Source organism: Rissa tridactyla, chromosome W (genome assembly GCF_028500815.1).
Source record: "Rissa tridactyla isolate bRisTri1 chromosome W, bRisTri1.patW.cur.20221130, whole genome shotgun sequence".
NCBI classification, from domain to species: Eukaryota; Metazoa; Chordata; class Aves; order Charadriiformes; family Laridae; genus Rissa; species Rissa tridactyla.
This window is the reverse complement of record NC_071496.1, coordinates 3,401,249-3,418,554: the sequence shown is the minus strand read 5'-3', so window position 1 is coordinate 3,418,554 and position 17,306 is coordinate 3,401,249. Positions and strand designations below refer to the sequence as shown.

Sequence of the window (17,306 nt, the reverse complement as noted above, 5' to 3'; positions counted from 1 at the left end):
GAGCCATAACCATCCAAGTGAAGACCCATAAGCGATGAAGATTCATAACCATCCATCCAAGTGACGAAGACCCATCTAAGTGATGAAGACGCATCGCCACACATATAAGTGATGAAGATCCATATAAGTGATGAAAACCCGTATAAGTGATAAAGACCCATAACCATCCAAGTGATGAAGACTCATCTAAGTGATGAAGACCCATAACCATGCATCCAAGTGATGAAGATCCATAACCATCCATCTAAGTGAAGACTCATAAGTGATGAAGATCCATAACCACTCATATAAGTGATGAAGACCCATCTAAGTCATGAAGACCCATCCAAGTGATGAAGACCCAGAACCATCCATCTAAGTGATGAAGACCCATAACCGCTCATATAAGTGATGAAGACCCATCCAAGTGATGAAGACCCATAACCGCTCATATAAGTGATGAAGACCCATCCAAGTGATGAAGACCCATAACCATCCATCCAAGTGATGCAGATCCATAACCCTAAACCAGTTTATGTATCTGGATCATCTGTAGAATTTATTGTCTTCTGCAAAATACTTGTAATCTATTTTTAATTGCAATTCTTTCATAGAACTTTATTTCGTGACTCAATTCCACACGCAACCACGTTACTAGAATTTCTGTCAGTAAGAGAAATACTAACATTTTGCCAATTATTTCCGGCAAACACAGATACTTTGAGAAGGAACAGACTGCTTTTACCTTTAAAACAGAATGAGAAGATCCATTTTTTCCTTCTCTTCCACAAAACTACCCATTACAACTATTCTTTTGCCACCTATTCGTATAACTCTACATAAGGCACAGCAAGGAAAGCAGGGCTTGCTTAAGAGCAAGGTACGGTTTTTTGCAACAGAAGATCTCAGGTCTTCTGTAAGACGGCTAGAAACACTGCCATGAAAACAAACCCAGGATTTTAATTTGGTTTGACAGTCCGTGGAACAACGCTTGACGGCAAAATGAAGTTAGGACACATTAATTAAAAAAAGATCTTTCTTTCACCAGACTGACTTAATGTAAACACAGAAATCTCAGCCTGACGCTCTGCTCTCTCTTACACAACAAGACACAAAGAAGGTTCACGTTTGGACCTCCCTGGAGAAAAGTTTAAACGCATTCTTCTATGCTTTCACATGATGAAGCAAAATTTTAAGAGCTTGATTTTAAAGACTTTTTAAAAGCGAAAGACAGGCAGGAAGGCAGAGGGTGCTTTAAAGATTTACTCATTATAAAAAACTGATGTTTATAGTCAACTTCTAGCACTGCAAACCATTCTGAGGGGAGACTGAGATGAGATATTGGGAAGAAATTCTTGGCTGTGACGGGGGTGAGCCCCTGGCCCAGGCTGCCCAGAGAAGCTGTGGCTGCCCCATCACTGGAGGGGTTCAAGGCCAGGCTGGACGGGGCTTGGAGCAACCTGGGCTGGTGGGAGGTGTCCCTGCCCAGGGCAGGGGGGTGGCACTAGATGGTCTTGAAGGTCCCTTCCAACCCAAACCGTTCTACAATTCTATTCCAAGTTAATCTATCAACAAACTGCGAGCTATAATTGATCCATGAGTTTTCTTGGGATCTTTATTAAACTAGCGGTAATTCTTTCACAAGAGGATTCTTCACTTCCATCTTCTTCACTTTCCAACCTTCAGTGTAAAGGCTTGGAAGATAAACCCTCTGAGCTCTCTCCCTGGAAAGAGCATTAAATTAACGCAGAGGAAATTGGCGTTACTTATTTGAAAGTATCTTTCTGGGAAAAGGAGATTTTGTTTTTTACTTAATAGCAGTTGCAAAACGTAATCGTATTAATAACTGAACTTCATCAAGTGTTCCTTTGAACGGCCTATCATTCGTTAAGTTTAAACATTACATTACAATTAATGCTGGCATAAGCCTTGTTGAGTATGCTCGTTTCTCTCCTCACTGGAACTTGATAACAGAGCAGATCCTTTCCCCCATACAAACAACCCGAGTCCCACCATACATCATTAGCATCCTGCCAATGAGTTTAATTGCTTTCGAAACCATTTTGCAGAGCGCACCGGATTGACGTGACTTTCAAGACTGAAAAGAAAGAAATAAGACTTTTGGTAGACGTGAAGATCTTGAAAAGATCTTCTGAGAATCATTTAGGTTGGAAGAGACCTTTAAGATCATCAAGCCTAACCATCAACCTAACATTGGCAAGTCCCCACTAAGCCATGTCCCTCAGTACCATGTCTGCCCATTTTTTAAATACCTCCAGGGATGGTGACTCCACCACTGCCCTGGGCAGCCTCTTCCAATGCTTGACAACACTTTCAGTGAAGACGTTTTTCCTAATATCCATCCTAAACCTCCCCTGGCGCAACTTGAGGCCGTTTCTTCTTGTCTTATCACCTGTTCATTGGGAGAAGAGACCAACCCCCACCTCGCTACAACCTTCTTTCAGGTAGCTGGAGAGAGCAATGAGGTCTTACTGGCCTTTTAACAGTTCCAAAATGACAGTCCTGCTCCCCGTGTGTTCCTTCCATTTTTACAACAAGACAAGACTAGAGAAGTCAGCAAAACCAGCATTAAATATCAGACAGAAAACCCAACCGCAAACAAATCACCAAAGAGAACTGACCTACGTTTGAGTAACCCGTTCAAGTCCCAGCTCCACACCCTGCTTTCCTCTTTATGAAACTTCCAGCATGCAGAGGACTATTCAATGCTACAACATCTAAGAGAGCAGTAAACACAGATTATGAAGAACTAAAGTAGAAGTGATTTTCCTTGCATCTAATTGATACCATCGTGTACATCCTCCACCAAAACCAGTGAGTAACGTAGTATTCAAAACCATTACAATTACTATTTCATTCTTATTACATTCGAGCAGCAGCTTTGGGAACTTGAGAGCTGGGTTGGTTTTTTTTTTTTATTTAACGTTTATTATGCATGTCACGTTTCTTAAGTCAATTCAATGGTTCTCACATTGTGGTCTGATGAACGCTTTCTGGTGGCCCATGGAGAGCTGGCAGTTCCCGTTGTGCTGGCTCTTGTCCTTGTTTCCAGCTGCTACATTGTGTTAGAAGCAAGCTAAAAATACATAAATACTTTCCTACGATTACTTTTCCATGTAAGCAATTTCTTAAGTTGCCACGGGGCTGTTGCGCGATAATGAACGGGAGAGGAAAAAAGTGGTCCGCGGAATCACAAGCGGGAGAGGCCGGATCAGCGAGGCAACTGCTCTATCAAGACGCAGTTCTCATAAAGTCCCAAGTCAAAGTCATTTTATACTTTATAAGCGCATCCTTAACATCTCGGATGGCTATTTAAACAAATTAAAACTGCTAATTGTGAGGGTACACGTGCTTAAAAGACTGTAAAAAACAGCAGCTACATGAATTTTAGGAGAGTCCCATCGCAAGTTTTTGGAAGATTCATTACAGCAAGAAGCTAGCGAAGCTGAAATAGAGGAAATACGGAATAAATTTTTAAGTGCTTAATGAACTTGCATGTTAAGTATTACATCCTCAAGCAACGTTGAACTCCTAAGGAGCATCAACGGACTGATGTATACACAAACTACAACCTCTGACGGAAAAAGCAGATCTGATTACGTCGTAGATTTTTTTAGGTAGGGAGATTATAAAAACTCAGAAGCGTAAAAATAGCCATCCTAAATACTGCAATCACTTTCGCAGCTGACACAAGTTCTTATGAACAGTAGATTTTTGCAACGTTACATCTGACACGGTAATACAAATGAAAAAAGTCACAATTTTTCATTTTCAGCAATATTTTTCACGCTCTCCACCGTCTGGTATCAGACCAACAGAATTAACCCCAGCTAGCTTGCGACAAAGAAGGGGGGGGGGGGAGGAAGTTGTTTTAAGAACAACTATAAATGAACAGTTTCTGGGCGATACGAAGCCTAGCAAAATAAATTTGTGTTTTAAATAGTGGCGGGCTAGCTGCTTTCTAAGCCATCAGCAGGCCGCAGCAAGAATTCACACGTGGGAGATCATGAATTTAAAAGCTCATAAGCATTTTGAGACAACGGCTACGTCCCAGCCCTTCTTGACTCCATTTACTCTTTGGAACACAGGAATGGTTAAAGAATTTATGTTAGAGTAAATGCACGATCAGTTGAAAAGGCACATCTAGGCGTAAAATCCTACCAAGCTACCACTCACTCCTTGGTGCAAGGTCAAAGTCCCCCACGTCTCAAGAATTTACTGAGCGGATTGCCGCGGGCTTTATTTCAGGTGCTTTATTATATTTCAGCTGCTTTATCGTTATTATTATACTTTATTTTCCGTATTTAATTCCTAAATACTGCAGAAAAGTAACCACAGTCCTACAGAAAGATTAAGAGCGCGTTTTAGATGACTTCTCTAAATGTTTAAAAACAAAGAGAAGACGACAGTTTTAAAAACAAGTTATTTTCTTCTCATCAAATCAGCGTAACGACCACTGAGACCGCCTCATTGAAATATATGAGCACGACTTATTTGTTTGAGGCTTCTCACACTTAATAATACTATTCTAACAGAGACACGGATTTCGCCCTACTTGCCAAGAAAAGCAGAAGGTAGTCGTTTCTGTGAAGCCAAGCTCTGCAACACAAATTCTGCTGCCTGCCTGGCTCCTGATCACTGTCTCTCCAGGAATAGCCCGGCTCCTGTGTATCCACATTTTTAAAATACACCCCAGGCATCTGATTTTTGCCTCTTTCCCATTGCTCCCGGCAACGTCGCAGCCGCACGGGAAAGCTGCGGGGAACAGTTGAGCTATGGGAGCCACTGAGGAAAAAAAAAAAAAAAAAGACAACCTAGTAAATCTCGGAAGAAACTCTCCGAAAGCCGCAGCACCGAGAAACACCAACGTGTCCGAGGAAGCCGGGGCTGTGATGTCACTAACACATTCTGGAAGGAGCTTTTGAGGAAATGAATCATGGAAGCAAGCGAAACGCGACGACGTATTAGGTAACCGTGTACATCCCCTACCCGTGCAACAGTGCTCCCTCCAGTACACGCTGTTATTCGATCCAGCCTAATTTTAAGGGACTGGTAATGGAGCTTGAACCACATCCTTTGGGAAGAGTGTTCCATAATCTAATAAACCTCGACGTTAAGATTTCCCCCCTACCCCCCGCCAATATTCAGCCTAAGCATTCCTTGACTCAACTTCAGCTACTTATTCCTATAAGTGGTTCTATGTAATACCATAAAACATTTCTTCCCCAGTTCAGCGTTTGCAGCCTTTTAAATAAAAGGCACAGTCACATCTCCTTTGTTGCCCAGCCAAATTATATACACGGCTTTTTCCTTCCTTTCCTGTAAAGTCTTTTCCACTTTGCTTCCTGCGACTAAGCCAATCCAACACTTCACGCCACCTCTCAAACATCACTGCACTGAAAAAGGTTACAAATATTAAACTGCACGGATTTATTATAACAAGCATATTCCTGAATTCATTGCAAAACCAGCGTTGCTTTAATTTTGAACTATTTCTCCCCTTTTTTACCTCTAGATCTCAGGAGATCTCTTACTGTGACATCTACTGTGATGGGGCAGGAGCCCCATCCTTGCCATTAGATTGCCTAAATCTTTTTTTTAGTTTGAACTTCAAAATAAGGAGAAGACCACTTTTTCCCAGGATTTCAAAGCTCAGTTCCAGAGCTGCATTCCCATCCAGCTTTTGACACCACGGTTGTATCAGGAATCCATACAGACACCAAAAAAGACACCCCTATTTCACCTGAAAAACTACAGAATCATAGAATGGTTTGGGTTAGAAGGGACCTTAAAGCCCGTCCAGTGCCACCCCCTGCCCTGGGCAGGGACACCTCCCACCACACCAGGTTGCTCCAAGCCCCGGCCAACCTGGCCTTGAACCCCTCCAGGGATGGGGCAGCCACAGCTTCCCTGGGCAACCTGGGCCAGGGGCTCACCACCCTCCCAGCAAAGAATTTCTTCCTCAGATCTCATCTAAATCCCCCTCTTCCAGTTGAAAACCATTCCCCCTCGTCCCGTGGCTCCCCTCCCTGATCCAGAGTCCCTCCCCAGCTTTCCTGGAGCCCCTCGAGGGACTGGAAGGGACTGGAAGGTCTCCCCGGAGCCTTCTTTTCTCCAGGCTGAACAATCCTAACTCTCTCAGCTTGTCCTCAGAGCAGAGGGGCTCCAGCCTTCCCAGCATCTCTGGGGCCCTCCGCTGGACCTGTTCCAACAGGTCCATGTCCTTCTTGTGCTGAGGACTCCAGAACTGGACACAGTACTCCAGGCGGGGTCTCACCAGACCAGAGTAGAGGGGGAGAATCACCTCTCTGGATCTGCTGGCCACGCTTCTTCTGATGCAGCCCAGGCTGCGGGGGGTTTCTGGGCTGCCAGCACACATTGCCAGCTCGTGTTGACCTTCTCATCCACCAACACCTCCAAGTCCTTCTCCTCAGGGCTGCTCTCCATCCGTTCTCCACCCAGCCTGGATTTGTGCCCGGGATTGCCCTGACCCAGCTGCAAGACCTTGCACTTGGCGTGGTTGAACTTCACGAGGTTTGCATGGGCCCACCTCTCCAGCCTGCCCAGGTCTCTCTGGATGACATCCCTTCCCTCCAGCGTGTCAACCGTATCACACAGCTTGGTGTCATCGGCAAACTCGCTGAGGGCGCACTCCATCCCATTGTCCATGTCGTCAACAAAGATGTTAAACAGCGCTGGTCCCAGTACCGATCCCTGAGGAGGGCCACTCGTCATTTATAAAGTGAACACCTATAAACTGTCTCAGTGAAGTTACACACTTCGGAATTCCAGATGGGGTCCTACTTCCTTGCACACAGATGCTGAAGAACCAGCTTTGTCAGCTGGAAACCTCTGAAGGTATTTTGGATATCTGTAACACAAACCTGAGTAGCAGACACATCTGGTGACAGACACTTTGAAGAATTAAGTAAAGCAAATTACACACCACACTCCCAAATCAAAAGGCGATAAAGTTGCCAAATAAAGCTGGAAATAAACTCTAATAAACCATTCATTCACTTCAAGGAATATATTCAAAAAAATCTATAGAAAGGGAGTATCTTAAATAAGGAAGGAAACCTCCACGTTTTTATCAGCTCCACTCCTGGAAACACCTATTTCAAGTCCTCTGGACATAAGCGATACAATTTCTGAGATTGTTTGCACACTTGAAGACTGTCCAGTATCACTGAAGCTGCAAATGTGACCACAATAGAAAGAAAAAATAAATAATAAAGGTTGTACGATATTATAGAAGGACACAATACCAGAGTATTACGACTACTTGAAAGCTGGGAAACTAAGCGCGAGCTAGAAAAGAAGAGGGTGAGAGGGAGGAAAAATGTATGAGAAATGTGGGGAAAAAACAGCAATCCACCCAGGGTTGGATTAGATTTTACAACAAGCGTCTGACTCAGCCAGCTATCAGCCGTGGAACAGCAAACCAAGCCAAAAAACCCCTCACACAGCGAGATATTAAAAAGGAGTTGTTGCATGTTGGGTTTTGGGGGCTTTTTTTGGTTTGGGGTTTTTTCGGTGGGGTTTTTTTGGGGGTGGTTTTGGTCCTTTTTTTTTTTTTTTTGGTGGTGGTGATGATCTTTTTTTATGATTTTTATTTTTTTTCTTTTTTTATAGAAAACTCCTCTGGCTTTTGCCCAGGGCACTGTCCTGGTCCTTTGCTGTTGTTGCTGTCGGAGCGGGAAGGAGGCCCATGAACACGTATAATCCCAGTGACAGTGGGATTTTCAGTAATATTTGTTTTGTCATCGCAAGTCATACAAAACCGGGGACAGACGCAAACATGGAAACGTGTTGAAAAACTACCCCGGCAAAGTGAGAGCAACATTGATCTGTAGCATTGACTTTGACAACAAAATGATGAAGCCAGGCCACCGAAGGAAAATACCACTGAAGGCAAACCTACGCCCCAGAGAAACCAGATGAAGAGGGTGGAAAAGACAGAGAAGTTTTAAAAGTCAAGTAAAAAGAAAGAAGTGATTTTTCAGAGCGTAAGATCACAGGATGATCCAGGCTGGAAGGGACCTCAGGAGGTCTTTGGCCCAACCTCCGGCTCCGAGCAGAGGCAGCAATGGGGTCACGCCAGGTTCCTCAGGGCTTCATCCAGCTGAGTCTTGGAAACCTCCAAGGATGGAGATGGCACAACCTCCCGTATAATATTTCCATAGAATTCCAGAGTCTCCCCTTTTCTTTTCAAACTAATTCTAATTTATAAAATGGAAAAAAACTTCCCTTCCACAGGATTAAGGGAGAAGGAAAACAAGCAACAAAAAACTCTTCAAACAAACAAAATAATTTTTTCAAGAAGAAAAGTGAGATATGACGACACTGATATCTGATCTTACAATTTCATATTCATTCCTACCTCTACTGCTGGAGAGGGGACAGCAAAGGGCTAGAAAGATGATCAAGGCACTGGAGCAGCTCTCTGCTGAGGAAAGGCTGAGAGCCCTGGGGCTGGTCAGCCTGGAGAAGAGAAGACTGAGAGGGGACCTCATCAATGCTCAGCAATAGCTAAAGGGCAGGTGGCAAGAGGATGGGGCCAGACTCTTCTCAGTGGTGCTCGGTGACAGGACAAAGGGCAATGGACAAAAGCTAGGACACAGGAAGTTCCACCCAAACATGAGGAACAACTTCTTTCCTTTGAGGGTGGCAGAGCCCTGGCACGGTCTGCCCAGAGAGGCTGTGGAGTCTCCTTCTCCGGAGATACTCCAAACCCTGTGCAACCTGCTCTGGGTGACCCTGCTCTGGCAGGAGGTTGGACTAGATGATCTCCAGAAGTCCCTTCCAACCCCTGTCAGTCTGTCGTTCTGTGATTTTAAGATGCATACATGCTCACGAGGAGGTATTTTGAATTAATTAAAGAACACCTTTAAACCTAGCGCCGGCACGCGCAAACATTTAAAACACACGAAATACTACCTTTACTTACCAATATCAAAGTTACTTTTCCTAACACAAAACCAGCAAGTCAAACACTTGTCAGCTGCTCTTGCCATTAATAATTCTCATTATTTCTTTTGCAATGAAGGTACTTGGCAGCAGTCTGAGCTACACCTACCTCCGCGCAAGGCATTGTAGTGTTCGTATGAGGGAAGTCTGTTATAAACTCTTAAACCAGATGTATAGAATAGAAGGAAAAATATAAGACCTGAAAGAAAAGTATAGAGATGAAGAAGGTAATTAAGTTTAGTATACTATAAAATAGTTAAGAATCATTAAGGAATTCATAGTGTAATCCATCAAGGTGAATACATGATACCGGTCTAGCTATAAACAGCGTGAATATGTTAACGTAGACAGTAGTCGGCATCACATGGGATTTTTCTTGGAAAAAAAATCCACAATGATCACACTCACGCTACCCTGGACAATAACGGCGATGCAGCTACGTCAACGGCAGGCAGAGAAACAAGTGTGGTAGGAGAGGGGATCAATGTTGTAAGTTTGGAGATGGAGTAACAGTAAGACAATATTCTGAATTTAACAGACTCCAGAAAACGAAAAGTGAGAAGTCTTTCAAGGGTCGGGTGGCCAAAAGCGTTCAATCCACCACACAGAGATATTTCCAGGAGAATTTCCCATTTATACGCTGCAGAAGAGGTTTTAGATCTTCAAGGAATGATCTTGGTAGAACATAAAGTAGAAACCAGAAGAACAACTGGAGCTGCCAGACATCTCTGGAAGCCTGATTGCTATTTACTGGAGGGTGGCAGCCAAAAGTTTTTAAATAGCTCTTAGCAGAACATTCTCTGGATTTACCCTGATAACCTTGTCCTCAAATCATTTTCGGTTTACTGTGCACTCAGAGAATTGCAAGGATTTGTTATGACTAATTTATGCACACCTTGATTAACGTCCCTTTCAGAGAGAGGGAAACGAAACCTTTTAAAGCCCACTTAACAGAACAGGCTGCCAGCGTAAATTCTTCTCCGTAGCAAAGAAGCCAAATATCCTTTTAATAGGTTTTTTTTACGTAGATAGATACTTTTTTGAGTTTTGTATATGCACATATAGACGATATTTTCTATAACAACAACATTTATTTAGAAAAATTATAAGATAGAATCTATTTATGCAAATAATCAAATATATTATAAATTGTATCGACTATAAACATATAAATAAGGCAGAATCATGAAGTACTCATCATTTATAAGTAAAAAAAATCTGTAACGCGGGCGTTACATTTTCTGCGAGTACAAGAGCTTCTCCTAGAGGCAATTTGCTGGTATTCCGTCCAAACAGGCTCTGCTGCACTTCAAACGCAACGTAAAACCTAACTTGAAAAAAAAAATAAAATAATAATGTCGTGTTCAGTTACTCAAACAAGCGGTCATAAAAACTTGTAACACTTTCTCACTCTTCTACTGCAATGCTGATCTGTTCCAATCATGAACCACAAGATACACAAGCGCCGCAGATGTTCACAATTTTGGCAAACTGCAAAAACTCTGGTTGTCCACACCGTACCTCAGTTCCCTTCTCGTTATGTGGATGACACCGACACTTCCTCGCGGCCATCCATTTTTCCTATGCCTTAGATGACCCCCTCGTAGATAAGAGTGCTCAAATTTTGCTCACTGGAGGTGGGTTGGGTTAGTAGAACGTTAAAGGTCCCCTCCAACCCAACACATTCTATGATTCTATGATTTTCCTTTTCACCACCAACCTCTGTTTCTTGGATGCCAGTATTATTTCTAAATATTTTAAAATATTTTAAAATAATTTTTAAGTATTTTTAAATCAGGGTATCGGATATTAACTACTTCTTTTGAAGCAGAACCCTCAGAAGAACTTCATCCCTACACAGAGGGGGAAAGGAGGAGAAGAAATTCAGACTGCCGTTGACAGAAGTGACCTGTGATGTTGCTAGCCAGATAAGGCATCCAAGAGCTGACTTTTCCAGAGCAGCTGGAATTTTCTATCGCTTAGCAAGTTTAACACACTGCTTCTGCTGACTTGTGACTGCAGGCACTCAACTCAAAATGAACCTGTTTCCTAAGTGAGACATGATAACATGAGGAACACGGGCAAGTGGCTCCTGGAAAAGTCTCCCACTAAAACGATCTACCTAGACTCCTAAGAAAAATAAAATAAAATGCAAAGAGGCAAGGGAGAACTAACTTTTCTCTGGACTCAGTTGCCTAAAACACAAGATAATTTTCATCTTTCTGTTCCCTCACTTGTCGCAGCCCAGTTTCCATGGCAAGTATCAAGACAAGACGTGTCCCAATTCCAGGGCAAGACATATCCCTTCTGGAGGACTTCAGCGCTCATTCTTGCCACTATTCGAGGGGTCAAACCCAGACTTACGTCCGAGACCAGTATTCAGGAAACAAGGGTCAACTTTACCACGGCACAACCATCAGCATCTCTCTACCTGCGTTTGACCAGGAAGAACTTGCAATGGAGCAAGATGAGGTTAAGGGGTGAATTCCCTGAATTTATTATCCCTTAATTATTATGAGGGACTATTATCCTTTAATTGCCTGAATCACAACTGGACTTATGTAGCAGACCTGCTGGATCTGGCTCTGTGAGGATGTACCTCTCCTCCTGGTCCCAGTTTTCATTATTCCCTCCATCCCATCAACGAATTACATCTCAACAGCTAAACCTCAGCATCTTCCCCAACCTCTTCATGCCCCTCCTTCTATCGAAACAAATACTGCTTGCTCTTTTCCACAGCCTGCTGCACATATGCCAGATAAAATTCCCAATCTCCTGTTTCTTGTCCCACACAAAACTAAAAAGGAATAGCTAGCACAGCAAAGTCATCACAAATCTCCTTTGGACAACAAGTTGCCCATGAGGTAACAATGTGCCCTTGTGGCCAAGAAGGCCAAGGGTCCCCTGGGGGGACGTTAAGAAGACTGTGGCCAGCAGGTGGAGGGAGGTCATCCTCCCCCTCTGCTCTGCCCTGGGGAGGCCACAGCTGGAGCACTGGGTCCAGTTCTGGGCTCCCCAGTTCAAGAAGGACAGGGAGCTGCTGGAGAGAGTCCAGCCAAGGGCTGCAAAGATGATCCAGGGACTAGAGCACCTCTCTGCTGAGGAAAGGCTGAGAGCCCTGGGGCTGGTCAGCCTGGAGAAGAGAAGACTGAGAGGGGACCTCATCAATGCTCAGCAATAGCTAAAGGGCAGGTGGCAAGAGGATGGGGTCAGGTTCTTCTCAGTGGTGCCCGGTGACAGGACAAAGGGCAATGGACAAAAGCTAGGACACAGGAAGTTCCGTCGCAACATGAGGAAAAACTTCTTTCCTTTGAGGATGGCAGAGCCCTGGAAGAGGTTGCCCAGAGAAGCTGTGGAGTCTCCTTCTCTGGAGATATTCAAACCCGCCTGGATGCATCCCTGTCCAATCCGCTCTGGGTGACCCTGCTTTGGCAAGGGGGTTGGACTAGATGATCTCCGAAGGTCCCTTCCAACCCCTACAACTCTGTTATCTGCTGCTTCCCTGGTAGCCCTAAGCTTTACTCCTCCAAACTTCTAAAGAACCTGAGCACTGGTACCTGCAGCAGTTCCAACCAGCTTCTCCTTCAGGAGAGCATTTAAAAGCAACTAAATAATATCCCAAATACAAGTAGAGTTGGAAAACTCAGTGCTACACAGTTTGGGAGTGCTCTGGCTGTCACCCATATTTCTGAGAAGACTTGCTCACGCTCTTTGGACCCTGCCACCTCTCCCCAATGCTGTCACGCAAAGGGCATGTTGGTTTTTAATCCACCCCAGCCTGTCCCTATTTTTGCTCTAAGCCGTAACGTTTGGTAACGCAGTGAGATAACTTCCTCCTCTACGCTACCTGCTACACCAAGGACGAGAAAGTCCCCGAGCGTGAATTCTCTTGCTTGAAACCTGGTCCACCAGCGACTGGATGAGGCAGCTGCAGGGAAAGTCCCGTCCCCCCACGTCCTGGAACGGACTTCACGAGGGGTGTTGCATCTTAAACCTCGCTGTGGAACACACTTCATGAAAACTCAACGTTTAGACACTTTTGCTGCCAGTTTTTCAGCGAGTTTCTGCTCAACGTATGCAAACAGCAAGTTTCAGAACCTTGTCACTTTGCCAGACTTTGTAAACTTTAAGAGGGACTGCAAACGGCACATCTTTGTCCACGGTTTTCACTCCCCTAAGCCCCCCTTCCCAAATCTCAAGAGCCTGTTCCAAGGCATGAAGGCTCTAAAACGCCTCAATAAAACAGATGTAAGAATTCAGCGTTGGTTAAATAACATTTTTCCCTAACCTCATTCTCAGAAACAGAAGAACTGTTTTCAATTAAAGCAGTGCCAAAGAAAATAAATAAAAAAAAAATTAAAAAAAAAAGTCAGTCTGAAGGAAGATACTCAGCGTGAAAAGTTTCATCACAAACAACTGAAGTTTGAAAAAAAAAAAAATAATAATTATGAGCCATTGAAAATTGGATTTCACTACAGAAAGTGCTACATAGGCTTATCTACAGGCATCAATACCAGCTCCACCTACATGAATATTATTAAAATAATACTTTTAATGATAAAGCGTTGAGAAAAATGAAGTCCTACCCCTAGAAGGAGCGTACCAGGGCAAATTTTTTCATTATTTTGACTAGCAGAAAATGCCGCCTCAGCCAAGAGAAGGGGGGTTTCTCCATGCTCAACTCTTCGGAGCGGGACATAAATTACCGCCGACGCTGATGAGCTGTTTTATGTTAGCACCTGCCCTTTGGCTTCGGTCTCTGAACTGAAATCAGCTCCAGAGGCGTCAAATAGTAACAAGGTTTTGCCACCAGACACCACGGTTGGATCCAAACCAATAAACCAGAGCTGCAACACACAATATCCTATTATTTAAGGTCGGTTTATGCATTTAATACCTATAAAGTTGCTTGTCTTTTGGGTAAATGGCCAGTGTGGAGGGAATGAAGGTTTTGGCCTACGAAATTTGCTGACTACAAAAATACAGCGCGATGAGGGGAGAAAAAGGCTGACCAAGTATTACTAATTCTGCCTTTATATGCACACTTTTTTACAAAGAGATATTTTTTTCCAACAAAAATTGATAGTTGACATTGAAATTATATAGAAACATGTGCTAACACTCGTCAACTTTACTATTAAAGACTAAAATTACATATAATGTATTAAGAAACTTTTGGTTCCAAATACGGATATGCCAGTTGTTATTAACCTACTTTATGGCATGAATTACATAAAGATTTGCATTTATCCCAATAAAAGAAGGTACATTTAGAGGCGCTTTGTCTCTAGCACGCGCGTTCAGATCCAAAACATTTCCTCTTCAGTACCCAAAAATGTTTTACCGCAGGGTAAGGGATTCCTTTAGGCTTTTCCTGTTCATAAGGATTTGGCAATAAGTGCCAAGCCGTAAAGAGTGAAACGCTTGCTCTCTGGGAGCATAATTAGGAACTACTGAGAACGACCCGCTGCCTTCTCTGCTGGCATCTACCGTCGCTCTATGCCCACGCTCGAGAAAAAGAAATTAATATAACTCTTTAATGTAACCTACAATGCCACTCTCATTCTGTACAAGACCAACCTCGGTGTTAAAAAAAGCCATTTTGAGCACCCTTGAGGGTGACACCCGGCACCGCTGTCTCGAGAGCGACTACACTTACTTTTGAAAAGTCCCTCCGATTTTCACGGAGCAAACTTCTGCCAAAATTATTTGGCAGGCCCTACGGCGTATACAAGTTTTTTAGGCATTCAGCATCAGCAGCTGTCGCTTGTGCAGAGTAATCCTTTTTAGACTACCTGGTTTTGAGTGGATAATTCGAATATTGTAATAATTTACATAAGCACATTTCTGCCATCCCCAACATTCCCTCCATATTTGCGCTACTCAGCTAACTTTCTCCAAAAATCACAATTGTTGCCAAGCTGTTTGGTCCGTACGTTGCCTCGCGAGCCACAGCACGAGAGCTGACAGCGGGACCCTGTGACTGTCCCCTGCCAAGGGCTGGCACTGCTGGGGCTGGCCCACAGCTCTGGGCTGCCTGGCGGCCTGGGCACAACGGCCTTCCCACTGCCCGGACACCCAGCCGAGCTCCCCTTCCCGCTCTTCTCCTGCTCGGCTGCTCTCTTACCTCCCATAGAATCACAGAATCATCTAGGTTGGAAGGGACCTGTCAGATCATCGAGTCCAAGCATCAACCTGACACTGACAAAACCACCACTGACCCACGTCCCTCAGCACCACGTCTGCCCGGCTTTTAAATACCTCCAGGGATGGGGACTCCACCACTGCCCTGGGCAGCCTCTTCCAATGCTTAATAACCCTTCTGGTGAAGACATTTCTCCTAATATCCATCCTAAACCTCCCCTGGTGCAACTTGAGGCCTTTTCCTCTTGTCCCATCACCTGTTCCTTGGCCGAAGAGACCGACCCCCCCTGGCTGCCCCCTCCTTTCAGGGAGCTGCAGAGAGCGAGAAGGTCTCCCCTCGGCCTCCTTTTCTCCAGGCTGAACACCCCCAGCTCCCTCAGCCGCTCCTCACCAGACTTGTGCTCCAGACCCCTCACCAGCTCCGTTGCCCTTCTCTGGACACGCTCCAGCCCCTCAAGGTCTTTCTTGTGGTGAGGAGCCCAAAACTGGACACAGCCCTCGAGGTGGGGCCTCACCAGTGCCCAGTGCAGGGGGGGACGGTCACTGCCCCAGCCCTGCTGGCCACACTGTTCCTGACACAGGCCAGGATGCTGGTGGCCTCCTTGGCCACCTGGGCACACTGCTGGCTCATATTCAGCCACTGTCGACCAACACCCCCAGGTCCTTGTCCGCCGGGCAGCTCTCCAGCCGCTCTGCCCCAGGCCTGGAGCGTCCATGGGGTTGGTGTGACCCAAGTGCAGGACCCGGCACTTGGCCTTGGTGAACCTCACGCCATTGGCCTCGGCCCATCCATCCAGCCTGTCCACATCCCTCTGCAGAGCCGTCCTGCCCTCAAGCAGGCCGACACTCCCACCCAACTTGGTGTCATCTGCAAACTGACTGAGGGTGCACTCGATCACCTCGTCTAGATCATTGATAAAGATATTGAAGAGAACGGGCCCCACTACCAAGCCCTGAGGAACACCACTCGTGACCGGCCGCCAACTGGATTTAACTCTGTTCACCACCACTCTCTGGGCCCGGCCCTCCAGCCAAATTTTTACCCAGTAAACAAAACTCCCGTCCAAGCCATGGGCAGCCAATTTCTCAAGGAGGATGCTGTGCGAAACCATATCAAAGGCCTTACTAAAGTCCAGGAAAACATCCACAGCCTTTCCCTCATCCACCCTTCTTCAGGTTGGTTGATGATACCTTCGCTTTTAACATGCAATTTCAAGCTCTGCAAACTTATATACTCATATATTAAAATATGCAGTGGCATTTGTATCTGTCAAAATTATAGCTGATCTGATTGCATTTCACATTAATTACCTTATTATGGGGGCTCTTCAGGAATACCGACAACACGCTTCCTTCAGAAAGGAAAAAAGGATTTTGATTGCTTACATCCTAAACTCCACTTAGCAAAACGAAGACTTACGATTCACAAGACCAGACAAAGAGAGACAGGTACATGCTGTATATACATCCTATAAAATCATCCGAAATTGTTAGTTAAGTGGGAATCTTACACAAGTTATCACATGCAAACAGCATGTTTTATTAACCTTGAAGCAAGGCCCAGCAGTTAAATCATGAGGATAAAGATCAGGACCCTGGAAGTTTCTTCCTAGTTGTAATGTCAACTCATTGTATAATTTTAGGCAAGCTGCAAGCATGTTATTTCCTCTGTTTCCCCTATATGTAAAAATGAGAATTTTCTTCTTAATAAGGGCATTTACCTCTCTATGCCCTTGGCCCGAACGCACACTGTTTGGTCTGGTTACGGCGCTGGACAATATCCATTTATCATCTCCCCCGACATCCCAGCTCAGCAAAGTACTCGAGCACAAGAACAATTTCACTGGTTTTACCAAAACTACTCTCATGATTACAGTTTCCCATGGAGGAAGGGAGTGAAAAGGTATTTCTGGAAGCAATCCTTAGCTTTATAAGCGATTCCTGAATCTGGATTAAAGAACAATTATCAACGAGCGGTAAACTACCCAGCTTCCCGGTCACTGCTTTGGGAAATAAATACAAAAATAAATAAAAAATAGAAACAAAACACACGCCAGGCTGGTGCAAGTCAGGGATGGGACCGATGGCTGCAGTAAGAAATATCCAGTTAACAACCCAGTCGCCTAAGAGATCTCTGACTCACCGAAGAGAGTCAGAATAGATTATATATACAAAAGAATAAATTATATACG

At 44.5% G+C, this 17,306-nt stretch overlaps 1 protein-coding gene across 5 annotated transcripts in view; it reads right to left on the bottom strand.

Moving 5' to 3' along the window:
• Positions 1-17,306, bottom strand: part of LOC128901939 (dymeclin) — a 240,007-nt gene that overhangs the window by 148,846 nt on the left and 73,855 nt on the right. The gene's annotated exons all lie outside the window — the stretch shown is intronic.